The sequence below is a fragment of the Otolemur garnettii genome, unplaced genomic scaffold (genome assembly GCF_000181295.1).
Source record: "Otolemur garnettii isolate 467f Iridium unplaced genomic scaffold, OtoGar3 scaffold00022, whole genome shotgun sequence".
Taxonomy (NCBI): domain Eukaryota; kingdom Metazoa; phylum Chordata; class Mammalia; order Primates; family Galagidae; genus Otolemur; species Otolemur garnettii.
This window is the reverse complement of record NW_003852417.1, coordinates 17,545,888-17,562,736: the sequence shown is the minus strand read 5'-3', so window position 1 is coordinate 17,562,736 and position 16,849 is coordinate 17,545,888. Positions and strand designations below refer to the sequence as shown.

The 16,849-nt window shown below is 47.0% G+C and overlaps 1 protein-coding gene across 1 annotated transcript in view; it reads left to right on the top strand.

Moving 5' to 3' along the window:
- Positions 1–16,849, top strand: part of CIB4 (calcium and integrin binding family member 4) — a 51,148-nt gene that overhangs the window by 18,416 nt on the left and 15,883 nt on the right. The gene's annotated exons all lie outside the window — the stretch shown is intronic.

Below are 16,849 nucleotides of genomic sequence, written 5' to 3'. Positions count from 1 at the left end.
AATCCTGCTTCACCTTGCATAGTTCTGGGCTGGAAGGGGTCCCAGTGGCCTTTGAGTTTGGAGTTCTTTTTCCATGGGAGGTGACACTCCTGGAGGGCATTTGAATCTCCTCATCTGAGAAGAGGGCTCAGGAGGGAGGCAGTACCTGGACTTCAGGACTCTTCTTGGTGCAGTTCTGGGTCAATTTTGTCAGAGCCACTGCCTCACCGCCCCTCCCAAGGGTGGAACAGGCTTTCAAGGGTGATCAGGGCCTACAGATGGGACATGACCCATACAAGGTCATAAGAGGCTGAGCCAAGGTTCCAAACCAAGTCTCCCTCCCCAGCCCAGGATGTGTCCACACTCCATGTTTTGACTTCCTACCACATACAGGGGAAACTCCATGTCAAGGTTTGGTCTGTTGCTGAGGACCTCCTGGCTCCTCAGGGCGCACTGTGCTTGGGCAAGGCAGTGGATCAGCTCAGAGGAAAGGCAGCTACCATGTTTCCCCCCAAATAAGACACTGTCTTATATTTATTTCTTCTCAAGAAGACACACTAGGGTTTATTTTCAGGGGATGTCCTGCATAGCCACGCACATCACTAGGTCTTATTATCAAGGGTAGGGCTTACATTTAACAAATGCATAGAAATCCTGCTAGGGCTTATTTTGGGGGGTAGGTCTTATTTTCGGGGAAACATGGTAGCAGCTAGGTCTCCAATCACCCACAGCCCTGTAGGCTGGACCTAGTGATGATCCTCATGCTGTGTTTAGGCCACTCCCCTATCCCCTCCCTCGCCCTTAGATAGTTTTCCTCAGCTTGCTAAAAATGAAGCAAACTGGATGGACACAGCAATTCAAATTTCTACCCCAAATGCCTACCTCATGGTCCAAGCTGCTTTCACGAAGGTACAGAGTGCCTTGCATGAGTCTCACGGAAGCTCCGTCAGGCACAGTGGTTCTCCCTGTTCCATGGCTGAGGCAACTAACTCCCTGAGAAGTTAAAAGCCTACCCAAGACCACATAATCACAAAACTACACTTGAACCTGAGGCTTCTGTTTGCTCCAGCTTCTGGAGAAGATAAAATCAAGGTCACCAAGTAGGTGACATGCGTGTGGACATATGTGTGGTGTGGGGAGGCAGGAGGATGGGAAGGAGCTGGTGGCCTGGGAAGTTGGGGATTGAGGAGGATGTGTTTTCCCATCTATTGCTGGGATGCCCTGAAGGGCCCAACCTCGGTGGCAGATCACATGTGTCTGTCCCATATATTGGGGTGGCTTGGATTTAGGGCCAGCTCCCAGCACCCAGTCTCTCGGCTCCTGTGGCAGGCCTGGGAATCGTCTGGCTCCCAAGTCCCCACAGCAGGCCCCACCCCTGGTGCCCAGACACCGAGTGGAACAAATGTTCCACTGAGAAGGAAGAGAGAAGAAAGGGAGCAGCCCAGCGACCGGGCTCCCACCCGAGGCTCCACCTCACAGGGCCTGAGGTCACCCCGAGCCTTTCATCCCATGGGAGAGAAGCTCACTCACTCTTGCAAGCCCCCTCACAGTCAATATGGGGTACTGATCCAGCACCTCCCCAAAAGGAACCTCAGCTCCTCGCTCACCCAGAGCTGCAGGAGCTCGAGCCAGCTGGTGGCCCCACCCAACCTCCCAGGCAGCTCTGAGATCTCTGCTGAGCCAGGCAGTGTGCGGGAGTGGCCTGGTGTCATTCAGTCCTGAAGGTAGCGAGCTGGATGAGTAGGGTGTCTTCCGTAGCCTCATTTACATCTGGGAAGCAGAAGATCAAAGGGGTTAAGCAGCCGTCTGCAGTCACACAGCTGAAGCTGATGGCAGAGGCAGAGCCTCAGCCCCTAGCACTCCCCCCTGCCTCCAGCTCCGGTGGGAGGGTCCCGACTCCCTGATGCCAGTTGGAGCTGGGAGGGCAATTTGGCAGCTGGCTCACTCCCTGCATTTTCAAGCATCATTAGATCTTTTTCTGACAACTTCATCAGTTAGCAGGGCTCAGAATTGGCAAAAATCCTTATTTAGACATTCAGCCAAAGAATTAAGAAGTGGTTTGTTTCGGAAAAAGCTCCGTGATGTAGGAGGCAGTCTCTGTCGTGGGCTGAGCAGGCAGCAGCGGAGGGACAGGATCTGGCCTCCAGCCTTGGCCTTGCCACCAACACCCAAAGTCTCGGGCACATCACTGATCTTCTTGGGGCCTCAGTTTCCTCACCTTCCAAATGGGCGTGATGACACCTCCCACACAGGTAGTTAGGAGAGCCTGGGAAGGTGGCGAAGAGCTCTAGGTTCTAGTTTTAGTTTCCCATCTGCTGGCTGAGTGGCCTTGGGCCAATTCTTTCCTCTTTCTTGGCCTCAAGTTTCTGTCTAGACCCAAGGGCAGGGTGTAGATGACCTGTGACTCTAACTAGGGGCAGGGGTGGGGTAGGAGGAGCCTCTGGGGGTGGTGGGGCAGCACCTCCCCAGGGCATCCTGTGTTGGGAGGGGATTCTGTACCCTAAAGCCTATGCACACCAGGCCTCTTGAAGGGGGGGCTGGGTGGGTTGATTTCCCACACCCCGCCCGCCCGGGTGTCATTTGCTCTACCCATCTTTCACTATGTCTGGGGGCAGGAGATGAGGATACTGTTTCCATTTGTGCAAAAAGCTTAACCATTCCTGTCCCCTCACATGTCACATCTTGTCGGGCCCTTCATCCGCCCCGAGAAGCAGCTGTGGCTACCGTTCCCAGTTCACAGAGGGGACTAATCAGGCCGAGCTAATGAGCAGCCTGCCCCCAGTCACCAGCTAGTACTGGCTGTGGCAAAGGTCGTAACTCAGACCAGGACCGTGACCACAGGGCTGGCTCTCCTTGCTTCTCTTACTCACTCTTACTCCTTACCACACTCGTACTTTCCGGTAGTTTTTTCTCCATCAGCCAAACCCACCCAGGCCTCTCATTGGTTTAGTCAATGATTTGTGATTTCTCCTAAAGTTCCTAAGAGCAGAGTGAGTTATCCTCAGCAGAGCACTTGAGGGGCAGTTAGCACTATGGAAGGAAAACCAGCTTCCAGGCAGGTCACTTAACTTCTCGGAGTCTCAGCTTCCTCACCTTTCAGATGAGAATGACAGGTCTTCTTTGCAGGGTTGGGTAAGAATTCAGTGGCCCAGCCCTTCCTTGATTACACTTGTACATATTACCTTTCCCCCGTGAGAAGTGCCTGGAGTGGAGGCAGGAATGACCAGGACCATTTGGCAGATGGGAAAGTGGAGGCTCAGCAGATAGAGAATCGTCCAAAGTGGTACAGCCAGCCAGTGACCCCTGGAGTGGGGCGCTGTGTGGTGCATGCACTCTGCTGGGAAAACCAGTCACATGTCGGAGGTGAGAAGTGAATCAGGCTTCCTTCCAGAGAGAGAGGTTCCTCCCTCTAGCACAAATGACACGCTGGTGGGATCACTTTAAAAGTATTGCTGGAGCCCAAATTCCCAGCAGCCCTGAGGGGACAGGCAGCAGAGGGCCCAGGGAGGGGGCTGTTGGGCCTGGGGACAGGCTGCTGCGGCACCCTGTCACAGTCCTGCGCTCACAGAGTACAAGACAAACAAACTCCATCTCAGCTTTTCAAAGGTCCTGGTCCCAAGGGCCCTTCTCAGCCTGCTGGCTCGAGGCTTTATTCCACTCACGTCTTTTCTGATAACTTCATTTGTGCCCCCAGAGACCTCAGATTTGTTTAAAAATAGAAAGATAAACAATATTGTTCCTGAAGTGTCCCCTCCCTCTGCGGGCCTCCTGACGAGGTGCTGGCCAAGCTGACTGGGGCTCTGTTCCCAGGGTGTGTGACCCTTTGCAGGCCTCAGGCAACTAACTGCTGCCTCCACAGGGACTAGACGCCCTGCAGCTCTGAAGGGCTTCCCTGAGGCCTCTGAGGCTCCAGGGTCCCTGGAGGGAGGGGAGGCCGGGCACCCTGGTGCTTTCCCAGGCTTGCGCACCCCGAGAGTAGGGGCAGCACAGGGGACCAATAAGGCTCTTAGCACCCCGCAGAATTACCAGCAATAATGCTAGTTATGAATCCTTGGCCACATGTCTGGGTACTTACCTGGAAAGATACAGACATAGATGGATGCTATAAGATGCAAAGAACAAGAGGTGATCTGGGGCCATCTTCCACTGAACTTTGCTGTCATGGAGCACTGTCCCAAACCTCGCAGGAAAAGAGCATCCATTAGCCCCTCATTGGGTCTGGGAGCCAAGACTCTGGTTCTGCTTGGGCCTCGCCATTGCCCCTCAGAGAGCAGAGCAGCAGAGAGAAGCACAGCTCCTGCCTCCAACCCCCTAGAAAGGAAAGTTGGTTTGCTTGCTTAGCAAATTGTCTCTAGAGTGCATTTTCTTTTTTAACTCTCTTTTTATTTATTGTCAAAATAGAATGTCAGCAATAAAATAAATTTTTTAAAAAGCAATTCCTTAGCACCCAACCACCCCCACATAAGTTTTCATTTTCTATTTTCTTTTGCCATCCTTTTCCCCAGGCAAGCTTTATTTTATAACACTGTAGACATACATAGATGTAATTTTATTTTGTGCTTTTTTTCATTAGGCATAATGCTTTTTCATGTTGCTGCATAGTCTATGTAATTATCTTTTAATGGCTGCATAATTGCATTGAGTACTGATTTACTAAACCTTCCTTTCATTGCTGGACATTAACGTTGTTTCCAGAGGTTTATTTATTTATTTGTTACTATAAATAAGTTTGCAATAAACATCCTCATGCAATTTTTTTTCACTTTTTGAATTATTTTCTTAGTTTAGATATCCAGGTTCTCCGTGGTGGCTTTAGATAGATAGGACTGTCCACTTTGGGAATTTGAACTATGCAACCATTAAAATGATAATTGCACTAAGTATGTAACAACATGGAAAAACATTTATACCTCATGGAGGAAAGTACACAAAATAAAAAGCTTGAGCTTTTAAATATTCTTTATCTAAGTCAATGATACGAGATAGAGCAAGTGACCCATCACTAGAGACCTCCCTCCAAGTTGACTCTGTCCCATAAAGACTACTTTGTATGTGGTTTTTCAATAGGCAGTTGGGCATATGTTGGCATTTAATCCATCTTCTCCATCCTTCCATGAAGATATTGGTCCCTCGACCCAGTGTGTGCTCAGGGAACACAGCACTGCTGGCGCTGCAGCCAGGGCCTGGGTCAGCTCTCTCTCCATCTCCTGCTGAGTGCATGGGGTGCCCGAGCCCTGGGGCTCCACCATCTGTGCTGCTGGGCAGTACCATCCTGGAAGGAGAGGTGCAGAACTTCCCATCACTCCTGGGAGCAGTCGTCAGCTCATCTGGCCACCCCATCAAATGCAGAGACTCACAGGACGTTTTCCACTTCTCTCCTTGGTGCTCCATGAGCCGGCACGTCCCTTGGCGCTCAGCCTGGACCCGTCTGCTGGCCCAGGAGCTTGACACCTCCGTGTGCATTTTTTCCATTGTGACGCAGGGGCTTCCTGGAGCACGCTCCATGGAAAGAGCTCAGGTTTGAGGGTCAGGCAGACTTGGGAACAAATTCTTGCTTTTGCTCTTATTTGGTTTAAGTTACTTAACCTCTCTGCTCCTTGGTTTTTGTAATCTATATAATGGATTTACTGATATTTACTGCTTCAGTTATCGTAAGGGATTAATGGGAAAGTTCACGTGAACGTGGCTGACACGGCGCCGAGAGATAGTCAATGTGTAACCAGTTGCCTTCCCTCCCTCCTGCCCACCTTGGGCCCAAGAGAAAGTATGGGGAGAAGGCGTGGTGCCTAGAGGTTTGGGCCAACAGTCGGTGCTTAATAAGTGCCTGGGCAATGATGAATCATGACTGACTGGCTAGGCCCTTTGTAGTCAAGGACGGCTTGCCGTTACTAGGGTAATGTCCCCAGGATAAAGGGGAAAGAGAAGAATAGAAAGTTGGGGGCTCAAAATGCGATAATACAGAACATCAAGGACTGAATTAAGAAATGACCTTTGAGTTGCTTAGGTTTAGACTTTCTGTTATTTAAAGACTCACTAAGCATCAGAGAGAGAGAGGGGGGCAGCTACTGGCGAGAGATGGCTCTGGTATGAGTCCATTTCCATTTATATCAGTTGATTCAAAGTGAGGAACAAAATAGACCAATTATTGTTGCTTAGATGTGTTGATAAAAGAGAAATTGTTGTCTTGATGCAGAGATCTATATCCTACAGAGTTCACAGGGGAGCATGGTTCCCAGGGTGCCCTGGGGTGGGTGTCCCCAAACAGCTGCAAAGCAGCCCCGACACCATCAGCTTACAAACAGGAAGACTGCCTGTAAACAGCAGGCCGGAACCAGGAGGGTGGTGGGGCCCAGCCCAGCCCCTTTGCTCGCAGCGAGCCCAGCCTGCTCCCATGAGAAGCAGAGGAGCTAATGTTCCGGGCAGTTTTCTAAGCGTCCGGTGCCTGGTCTGGCCTTGGGTGGGTGACTTCATCACATTAGTTACAGTCGCTTGCTTTGCACTAACTGCCCGTAAACCACAGGTACAGATTGTGTTTTAAAGCGTTTTTATATTGGTTGTTCAGAACTTTTTATTTTCCACAGGAAAACCTATAAACTGTCATTAAAGTTCCCAGCCTGAGCCACAGGAGTTGACACTACTCAGCGCAAGCACATTAACACAAAGAGAACCATCCTGTGCCACTGTGCGCCGGTGGCTTTCCTGACCCCCACATTGAGCTGCCATGGCTGTGAACCGCCTTTGCCTGACAGCCCTCCCCATTCTTCTGTTCTTTGGTTTGTGGGGGGGTTATAGGGAAGAGGGGCTCTTCTGTCTTTCCATGTTCCTTCTTCCTCCATCTCCTGGTCATCTGCCTCACTTCCTATTTACCCAAACAAAACTCTCGGCCTCTTTGGTGACATCCAAAAGTTTCTACTCATGTCAAGCTGAACGAATTTTATGAATTTTGGTCAGCACAATTGAAGGCTGTAGAGAGGGTAGGGGTCCCAGGGAGCCTCCCACCTGGGGGCATTAGCATCAACAACCTTCTCTCCCCTCCCTCCCTACTCCCCCCTAGGGGCCCCATCCTCCCTCTGCTGGGATCAGCAGAGGGGTCTTCTCCCTCACAGGGCCCATCCTCCCCAGACACCAGCTGCCTCAGAGTGGCAGTAGCAATGTTTTCCTCGTTAGCTTAGTAATTCCATAAAACAGCAAAGCTATAGAATTGAACTAGAGAGTCATTCATTTAACAACAGCACTTTATTTGGTGCTCTGGGACAAGTGGTCTTCGTCAGCAGGGCTAAGGTGGTAAATGGAAACATATCCTAGATAAATCTGGTAGAAATTGGAAGAGGGAGGCGAGACGGAAGCCAGTTGAAGGGTACGTTTGTACAAGACAGAGTTTGTCACAGGTGGAATTGATAGTGAGCAGTGAGAAGAGGGAGAGGTGAGGGGAGGTAGGTCTCCGTCGGGGCAGGGTGCTGTGCTGCAGCCCTCCTCTGCGCGCCCCTCTGCTGCACGTCAGATGCGGAGGGCAGAAAAGGCCGGGAGGCCTGGTGAGGTGTTTACCAGCCCAGTGGTTTCAGGTTGGCAGTTCACTCTGGGGGAAGGCTGGGGATTTCTTCACAGCCCGCATCCCATCCCTGCCCTTGCTGGGTGGCAGGTTTTGTCCTGGTGGGGACAGAGGCAGCCTGTGGAGTCAACCCAATGGTATCTGGTGTCCTGTCTCTGCCACTTGTTCTCTGAGTTTGAACAGGTCATTTAATGTAGTCTAAGGATCCTCCACCTAAAATCTACCTGGGCAGCTCGTTAAGATACAGATTCTAGGACCCTGCCCCAGAGGTGCTGACTCAGAAAGTCTACGGTGCAGTCAAGGCGCCTGAATTTTAGTTAAAACTCTCCATCCTAGGCTCGGCGCCTGTGGCTCAAGTGGCTAAGGTGCCAGCCACGTACACCTAAGGTGGCGGGTTCGAATCCCCAGCCCAGGCCCGCCAAACAACAATGACGGCTGCAACCAAAAAATGGCCAGGTGTTGTGGTGGGCGCCTGTGGTCCCAGCTACTTGGGCGGCTGAGGCAGGAGACTCGCTTGAGCCCAGGAGTTGGAGGTTGCTGTGAGCGTGATGCCATGGCACTCTACCCAGGGGGATAGCTTGAGGCTCCGTCTCAAAACAAACAAACAAACAAAAAAAAAACTCTCCAGCCTTGGCTGCAGAATGAGGGGATGCATGGGTAGGCCCACACGATGGTGGCCCCTCCTTACCCTCTTCTCACCAAAGCTTCTCCCCTTTGAGGTCGCTGGAGATTTCACATGTGGACAACAACCACAGCAACTTGGTTGGCCATCCATGCCTCTGGCCAAGGTCAGTGTGTGGCTCTGAGGAGCCAGAATGCACATTTCTGTTGCCCTGGGGCAGGCAGGATAAGTCCCCCCTTGGACACATGTTGGCTCAGGTGACAGCTTTGCTTGGGAGCTTGACATGCTCAGCTCTGTCACTCCCAGAGTGCTGGTGATGTGAAGGATAGAAGAGGAGGGGCAGGGGTTACTCAGGGTAGCTAATGTTTATTGGGACCCTGCCAGTACCAGGTGTTTTGCAAATATGAAAGTTTCACCTTGCTGGGCTTATCGGTGTTGCTGGGAGGGCTTCACCTATTTTCTCTGTGCAGATTTTACATTTCTTGGTTTTTGTGTATCTCAAAACTTTCATAATGACCCACATATCTTACTTGATCTCCACAAAACCCCAGGAGCAAAGTTGTGACCTCGTATTTTACAGATGGGGAAATGAAGAGGCTGCCTGATCTACCCGAGGTCACACCTCTTGTTTTTGTTATTGTTGTTACCAAGGAATTTAAATGTTATTGTTTAATGTGTTACAAGATATCCTAGAGTTGACCTCAAGCTATTAAAGATGGTAATGTAGAGATGGGAAGAGGCATTTATTTATGATACAGGGAAGTCCTGTTTTGCTTATGACAATAGATGTGAGGGGACAGCTGGCTTTCTGGTTCCATTTTTTTTCTTTTTCATTTTCACCCTGAAAGGTTACACTCTTAAAATACTGAGATTGTATACACCTGGTCAAAAGCTGCAAGACAGTAAAATCTCATAGATGTCAAATAAGGTGAGAAGTTATTATGCTAACTCTTTAGAGTCAGTCTGACTCCAGAGATCTTGCTCATTCCACCCCACGCCTCCCACAACACAGCAGGCTCCTGGGTATCCCCTAAAACTCAGGCCTGCAGCCCCCTGAGCTCCACCCAGGAGAAGGTGCTAGAGCAGGTGGCTCTTCTGGAAGGTTCCCCAGGGCAGTGGCAGGTACCTATTGGCCTGGAAGCTGGGGAGAGATTGGTTTGGTGGGTCTGAGCCAGGCTCAAACCACGTGGTCTCACGGCTGTTTAATAATATTTAACATTTTTACTGCCTTTCTTCCCTATTTGTTCCATTAGTGATCTGCCTCCAGCTGCCGGCAGGACACATCCTCAGCCTGTCCGTGCCAGCCCATCTGTCACTGAGAGACAGCTCCCAAACAGGCCTCTCTGTTTTTAGGCATCGGGAAAGCAGAAAATCTAAAACACAGAGATGGTCCCTCATAAACAACTGGTGGGAAAGATGCCTCCAGGGCCCAAATGAATTTCTCACCTTCCCCTTTCCCACCCCCAACTACCCTGAAATGAAAATGTCTGGGTTCTCTCTACCTGGGCAAAGATCATACAGGCCGATTTGGGCCTTTGAGGGGTTTCAGGGTCCAAGTAAAGCCCCACTATTATCCTCTCCTACTTAACATTTTTATCTATCCTAGCGAGACCTGGGCAACGCGGGAGGAGAGGAGAGGAGATGCTGGCAGGGTGTGAGGAAGGAGAGGGGATTCCTACACCTCGCCTTGTCTATCCCCCCACCACAGCTTCTCCCTGAATCTGCATCCCTCCTCCCTTCCTGATCTGCTGTCTTCCTCCTGGTTTCTCCTTCAAGGTCCTTTGTCCTGCCCCCCAGCATACACTGGCCTGTCCTAGCTCTTGTCATTATACTTTGATTTTACTTGATTCAGACATTTTCTCTACACTGTCGGTTTCTGAAGAGACTTCTGGAGGGCAGAGGTGGCATCTCTATCATTAGGGGGGCCCCAGGACTTAGCACAGTGCCTGGTGCATGAACTCACCCCTACACATTTGCTACAAGGACTTAGAGTTCAGATTATGAGTTTTGTATCTTCATCCCCATCTGAGGAAGCCACATCCTTCCCTCCGACTCCCACCCCACCCAACCTCAGTTGTTACCTCGGCAACTGCCAGCTGTCAGGGGCATGGGACTCAAGGTGATGCTTCAAACCATGCTTGATCTGTGCATGAAGGTAGGAATGGGATTTTGAGAAATTTTCTTGGGAAGAAATTAATTAAATGCCTGATGGACTCAAGAGTAGCACTGTAGAAAAGTTATTGAATTAGTTTCAGTCCCGACCTTCATTTGGCAAGTAGCTTCTCTTCTTTGGGCTTGAGTTTCCAACCTTTGTAAAATGGAATGATAATATTTATCCTGCCACCTGCCTGCAAGATAGTCACAGCCTAACCCCAAACCGCGCACACAGCAGGTGCTCACTCATGCTGGGTTTGAGAACTGACTGAATGACTCTGACTCAACACTGCCACCTTCTGGTAGCACTATTCTAGTGCTGAAGGGCGACTCCTGGTTCAGACTGGGAGCTAGAAACTCCTCCTGGGGATCCTTCCAAGAAGGGGCATCCCATTCACCTGTTCTCAGCTAAGCCCTGCAGCTCTATCCACCTGTGGCTTCTAAGTCACTGCTCCTGGTCATAACCTCTTTCATTTCCTCAGGGGAAGCCATTTCCCATAGTGCAGGTAGCCCAGAGGCCCAGGTTGGAAGGAGCTCCACCACCTACTAGCTAATAGACCTTTTCCCCAGTGACCACTCCTGCCAACGGGCAAGGATCTTTTTTTATTTAAATAAACATTAAAGACCTTGTTCCTTTTAATATGCTTTCACTAAACACAACAAATTTTGATATGTTGTCTTTTATTTTCATTTGTATACAATATGTAGCCTTTTGAGTTGGACTTCTTTCTTCTTCTTCTTCTTCTTTTTTTTTTTTTTTTTTTTGCAGTTTTTGGCCAGGGCTGCGTCTGAACCTGCCATGTCCGGCATATGGGGTTGGCACCCTACTCCTTTGAGCCACAGGTGCCACCCTGGACGTCTTTATTTTAGCAAAATAGATCGAAGAATCCACATTATTGTATGAACCAGGATGAATCAAAGATTTGGTTTTTGTTTTGTTTTTTGAGATAGGGTCTTGCTCTATTACCCAAGCTAAAGTGCAGTGGCATCATCATAGCTTACTGCAAACTCAAACTCCCAAATAGACAGGACTATATGACCATGCCCACACCACTCCTAGTTAATTTTTCTTGTTTTCTATACAGATAGGGTCTCACTATACTGCTCAGGCTAGTCTTGAAGGCATCCTCCCACCTCAGCCCCAGAGCATTAGGATTACAGGTGTGAGTGACTGCACCCAGCTATGAGTTTTCCTTTTTATTGCTGAGTGGTATTCCATTGTATGGATGTGCCATAATTATTTATCCACTTACCGTTGAAGTACATATTAATTGTTGTGGCCCACCTTTTCATTCTCTTAGTGATGTCTTTTGAACACCATAATTTTTATATTTTAATATATTCCAATTAGTACAATTTCCCCCTATAATTAGTGCTTTTGCATATTGTTAAATAGTCTTTGCCCCAAGGTCATGAAGATATTTTTGTAATGTTTTTTATTAGTCCTATACGTTAGACCCATGATCAATCTGAAATTGATTTTTGTGTATGGTGAGAAATAGGATTCATTTTTCCCCATATGAATGTCCACCAAACCCAACACTACTTATTGAAAAGACCCTCCTTTCCCTCACTGCATTGCACTGCCATCTTTATCATCAATCGGGTGGCTATGTATGTGTGGGTATGTTTCTGGAATCTCTACAGGTATCCCAAAGGTTCTCACACATAGGAAAATTAAACTCATATTTTATATTTTTAATATTTATATATATGACACATAGAAAATATTTTGTAAAATTTTGTTATGATTATTTTATGAAGCAAGTTACATTTAACTATAATTTCCCATTTTCCCTATGTATGTATGGCAACATTTGGGACACCCTATATTATAGCCATTAATCTTTTTGCCTTTCCTTGCACCAATACCACTTCATCTTAATTACTAGAGCTTTAGTGTAGATCTTGATATTTAGTAGTACAAATCCTTCAGACTTGTTCTTCTTTCGGATTAGCTTGGCTTTTTTTTTTTTTTTTTTTGAGACAGTCTCAAGCTGTCGGCCTTGGTAGAGTCCCGTGGCTTCATAGCTCACTGCAACCTCAAATTCTTGGGCTCAAGTGATTGTCTTGCCTCAGCCTCCCAAATAGCTGGGATTACAGGTGCTGCTACAACACCCAGCTATTTTTTAGAGATGGGAACTCACACTTGCTCAGGCTGGTCTTGAACCTGTGAGCTCAGGCAATCTACCTGCCTTCAGCCTCCCAGAGTGCTGGGATTACAGGCGTGAGCCATCTCGCCCAGACTAGCTTGACTATTCTTGACCCTTGCATGGCCACATCAAATTGATAATTAGCTTGTCAATGTCCACAAAGAGGATCAGCTGAAAGTCTTTAACTTGAAGTGTATTAACTCTAACTTGGAAAGAACCAACATGAATAATATTGAGCCTTCTAATCCATATCTATGGTATATCTGGGCAGTGTCTTTAAAGGCACTAAAACACAAAAGGTTTTTTTATACCCTTCTCTCGGGCATAGGGTCTGCTGACCCAACTTCACTGCGGTAGCTCTTTCCTCAAAGTCAGCCCTGGGTAAACTGAGTTTTCTGCTCAAGGTCCAGGAAGGCCTGGCCTCGTCTGCACACTCTTACCAGACACCATTGTCTAATTCTTTCCTTGACAAGTGCTTTTCATTAATTTAAAATGTTTAAAAATGTAAGCATTAATTATATCATTTTTAAAAGAGTTGATAGCAGAAATGACAAAAAATAACATATTATTTGAAAACAACAAACTCTATAAATTAAGAAAAATTAATTAGCAATGAGAAATTTTTAATGAAATAATAATGTTTGATCTTTTCTTTAAAAAAAATGAGATCTTAAAAATCAAAGTGCATCAATGACGTCATTGTTGAGTCACTAGCATATTTTTGTGTGAATTTTTTCCAGCAACTGTAAAAAGCTCTTTTTGACTAGGCGCTAGTTGGAGAAATGGTGAGGAGATATTTTTAAGCTAAGTCCAAATATTTTTCCTCTGACTTTCATCTTCAAATCAAATCTCTTGTTCAATAACTTTAAGAAGATCTTTAAAAAAAAAAAAAAAAAACAACGTTTCGTTTTTGGCAAGGACTGCAATCTTTTTATTGTCAACAAACTGTAGTTTCTGTTTCCAAAAAAACTCCCAGCATTTGAGGTTTATTTTCATCGCCTTTCATAGATGGAGGTTGCACTACTGAGTTACCTGTATAAATTTCTGTGCTGACATGTTTATATTCCCCCCTATTCAGATGACTTCAAACTAGGGTACATGTTATTCTTGAAATGGAAGGCTTGCTTTGTCAACTGTCACTTCTTTCCTCCTCTGGGGGATTGAAGACTTCTAAATGAGTGTGAAATTTAATGCAGACTATAACTCTCTGGATAGGTCCCAAAATTTATCGGTTTAGATTTCAGTTTGTTGAAGTTACAGCATCAGAAATCTGGAATCCAGTAAATTAAGCCTGTGATGGCTGCGTCTTGCTCTTTCAGCTGCCCCTTCTCCATTGTTCTGTCTCTCCTGGGCTGAGCTGGATGGGACCTCGGACTCAGACAGAGCTGGCATTTAGCTCAGAGTGGAGAGCAGGGAGGGGGTGGAGCAGCCCTTAGAAACTCTCTCCATAGTGCCAGAGGCGCCCCTTTGTCTGAATCTGCACGTGTGTTAAGTGAAGCCTTGTTACACAGGGACTTTTGCTCTGGGACCTCCCTGTGGGCTTTGAGGAGTGACAAAGCTGGGGAAGAAGGAAGCTGACCCTCGCTGGAACGGAGTGTACAGGGGAGGTGTCTGCCAGGCCTCACAGAGAACTGCACCAACTGTCCCTCGGCCCCCCAGGGCTCGGTTGCTGGTGATCTGGCCCTAGGCCTGCCATCCCCGCCCTGCTCTGAATGCTGCCCCTTCCCCAGCCTGATGGCCCCATTTGGGCTTCCCCTCCCCCTCCTGGCTTCACCCTATCATGGTGTTTGCTCCTGGCACCTTCTCCAGTGCCTTGGACCTTCCCAGCCACAGAGAGAGGAGCTACTGGACAGCTGCTGAGTTCTCACAGGCCACCTCTTGGTCTTTAATCTAGGTGCTGTTTTTGTACTAAATGGGAAAAACTTTTATTAAAGTAAGAATTTATTATTCATTTTTATTTATTATTATCATGTTTTCTGAAGTCAGGGTCTCACTCTGTGGCCCAGGCTGGAGTGTAGGGGCGCATAACTCCTGGACTCAAGCCATCTTCCTGCTTCAGCCTCCCAAGTGGCTAGAACTACAGGTGCACACCATACCCAGCTAATTTAAAAAAACAAAAACGATTTTGTGGAGACAGGGTCTCACTAAGTTGGCCAGGCTGGTCCAAATACCTGGCCTCAGATAATCCTCCCACCCCTGCCTCCCGAAGTACTGGGATTATAGGCATGAGCTGCTGAACCCCATCTAAAGTAAGAATTTTTAGAGGGATCCATTGCCAAGACAGTCCTCATTTTAATGGCGATGTGATTAACACCTTTCCTTTTGATGTTTATTTGGCACCAAACAATAGGAAACAGGGCAGGGCAGCCTCAGGAGACCTGGATCCTAGGCTGTCTTTCCTACTTGCCGGCTGACTGACCCTGGGCATGTCCCTCCCTTTTCCCAGAGCCTCATTTCCACATCCAGGAGATGAGGGGTCAGCCTAGATCCCAGGTCTCCAGACATGTTTCATCATACATCCCCAGCAATAGAAAAATCTGGAGCCTGCACCCATAATATGTGTATATTCATTTATAAACTATACATTCTCTACTCTATAGTATGAGATAAATATTTAAAATGAAAAATTTAAAGGCCAAGCTAAATATTACATGAAACATTTTAAAAACAAATTCTCCTTTCTTGTGTATAACCAAGTGTCTTCCTTGCAGTATTTTATTGTTTGCAAAAAGTTAATAACAGCATTGTACGGGAAAGCGATGTGGTTGGATTCACTTCTTTTGTTTTTTGAGACAGTCTCACTTTGTTGCCCTCAGTAGAGTGCTGTGGCATCACGTCTCACAGCAACCTCAAAGTCTTGGGCTTAAGCAATTCTCTTGCCTCAGCCTCCCAAGTAGCTGGGACTACAGGTGCACACCACAATACCCGGATATTTTGTTGTTGTTGTTGTCGTTGTTGCTGCTGCTGTTGTCATTGTTGTTTAGCTGGCCACCAGGTTCGAACCTGCCACCCTCGGTGCATGTGGCTTGTTCTGTAACCACTGTGCTACGGGCGCTGAGCCGGATTCACTTCTTTATTCTTTGAAATCTTGTTTTAAGATTGAGAACTGTTCAGAGGTCTGGTACTAGACTCATTTATTTTTAATAGCTGTTATAACTGATTCAACGAGGAAAAAAGTCTCATTGGCTGCGTTAATTAAACCATGGTATTCACTTTCAACTCCATCCACCAATTAAAGTCTTTGGATGGAAAGAGCAATGGCTCTTTCATGCTGGAAAGTGGAAAGCATTGCGTGTTTATATTTTTAACAAATGGACTCAAAATCCACTGGCATTCTTTATTTGGACAATTTTCAAACAGTTTAGAAATTTTTATTTCCATATTTTCAGGTATGCAGATGTAAGCATTTTTTACAGGTGATACATGGGTTTTGAACAACAAAAATCCCATTTTTAAAATGTTCTCCTCAAAGCATGAGTTTCTTTAGGAAAGTAATAATGTTAAAATGAGTCACGTTTCCCTTGAAGAGCCGAATGGATTTGAGTTCATTGTTTGGTGGGTATCTGCTAGGTAGCAAACCGCCAACAGCCACGTGTCATTATGAAAAGGTCAGCAAATTTGGAACACTTGTCTTTTTGTGCAAGAAAACCATATAACTCATTTTTAAGTTTGATGGCTCTTTTAAGAACTCTTCTAAGAGACAGCCAGCAAATCTCCATGCAGTTCAGAAGATTGTCATAGTCACTTTTCTTCTGATTACAAATCATTGTATAAGCTTGCTATATTTTAAACTTTTTTTTTTAAAAAAGAACCATTTCAACGTATCCTGCTGTGCTTTATGTATTTCTGGATTTACCTTCTAACTGCAGGAGCCTGCAGGGAATTGGTTTCCCATGCGTTCCATCCCTGCACCTCACCCAGAATCCTTTTCATCGTGAAACAGCCACTCTATCCCTAAGTACACTCAATTTTCCCTGTAAGTGGTGCTTTTATTAAAGAAGTAATTTACTGTTTACTCCATATCTTTTTTCCTTTATTGGCTCACAAAAATGTGGCTCCTCAGGTATTTCATTATAGAAACAGCATCTAGGAAAATCATATTAGAAAATCTATAATTTAACTATTTAGCCAAGATTCTATAGTGTAAAAATTGTTCAAACACTCACATTCCCAGCTACATCTTCTCTGTATCTTCCAATGTGCTCGCCACATTGTGTTGCCTGTACTATTATTCTTGCTACCACCAGCTACCACCCCAACTGCCCTGTTTCCAGGCTCTCTGAGACAAGGGACGTGTGTGCGTGTGTGGTGTGTGTGTAGATAAAAGTCCTGTGACATGGGTCTAAGGGGGAGCGTGTTGGTGTCCTGGCAACCACCTCCCTCCCATCACTT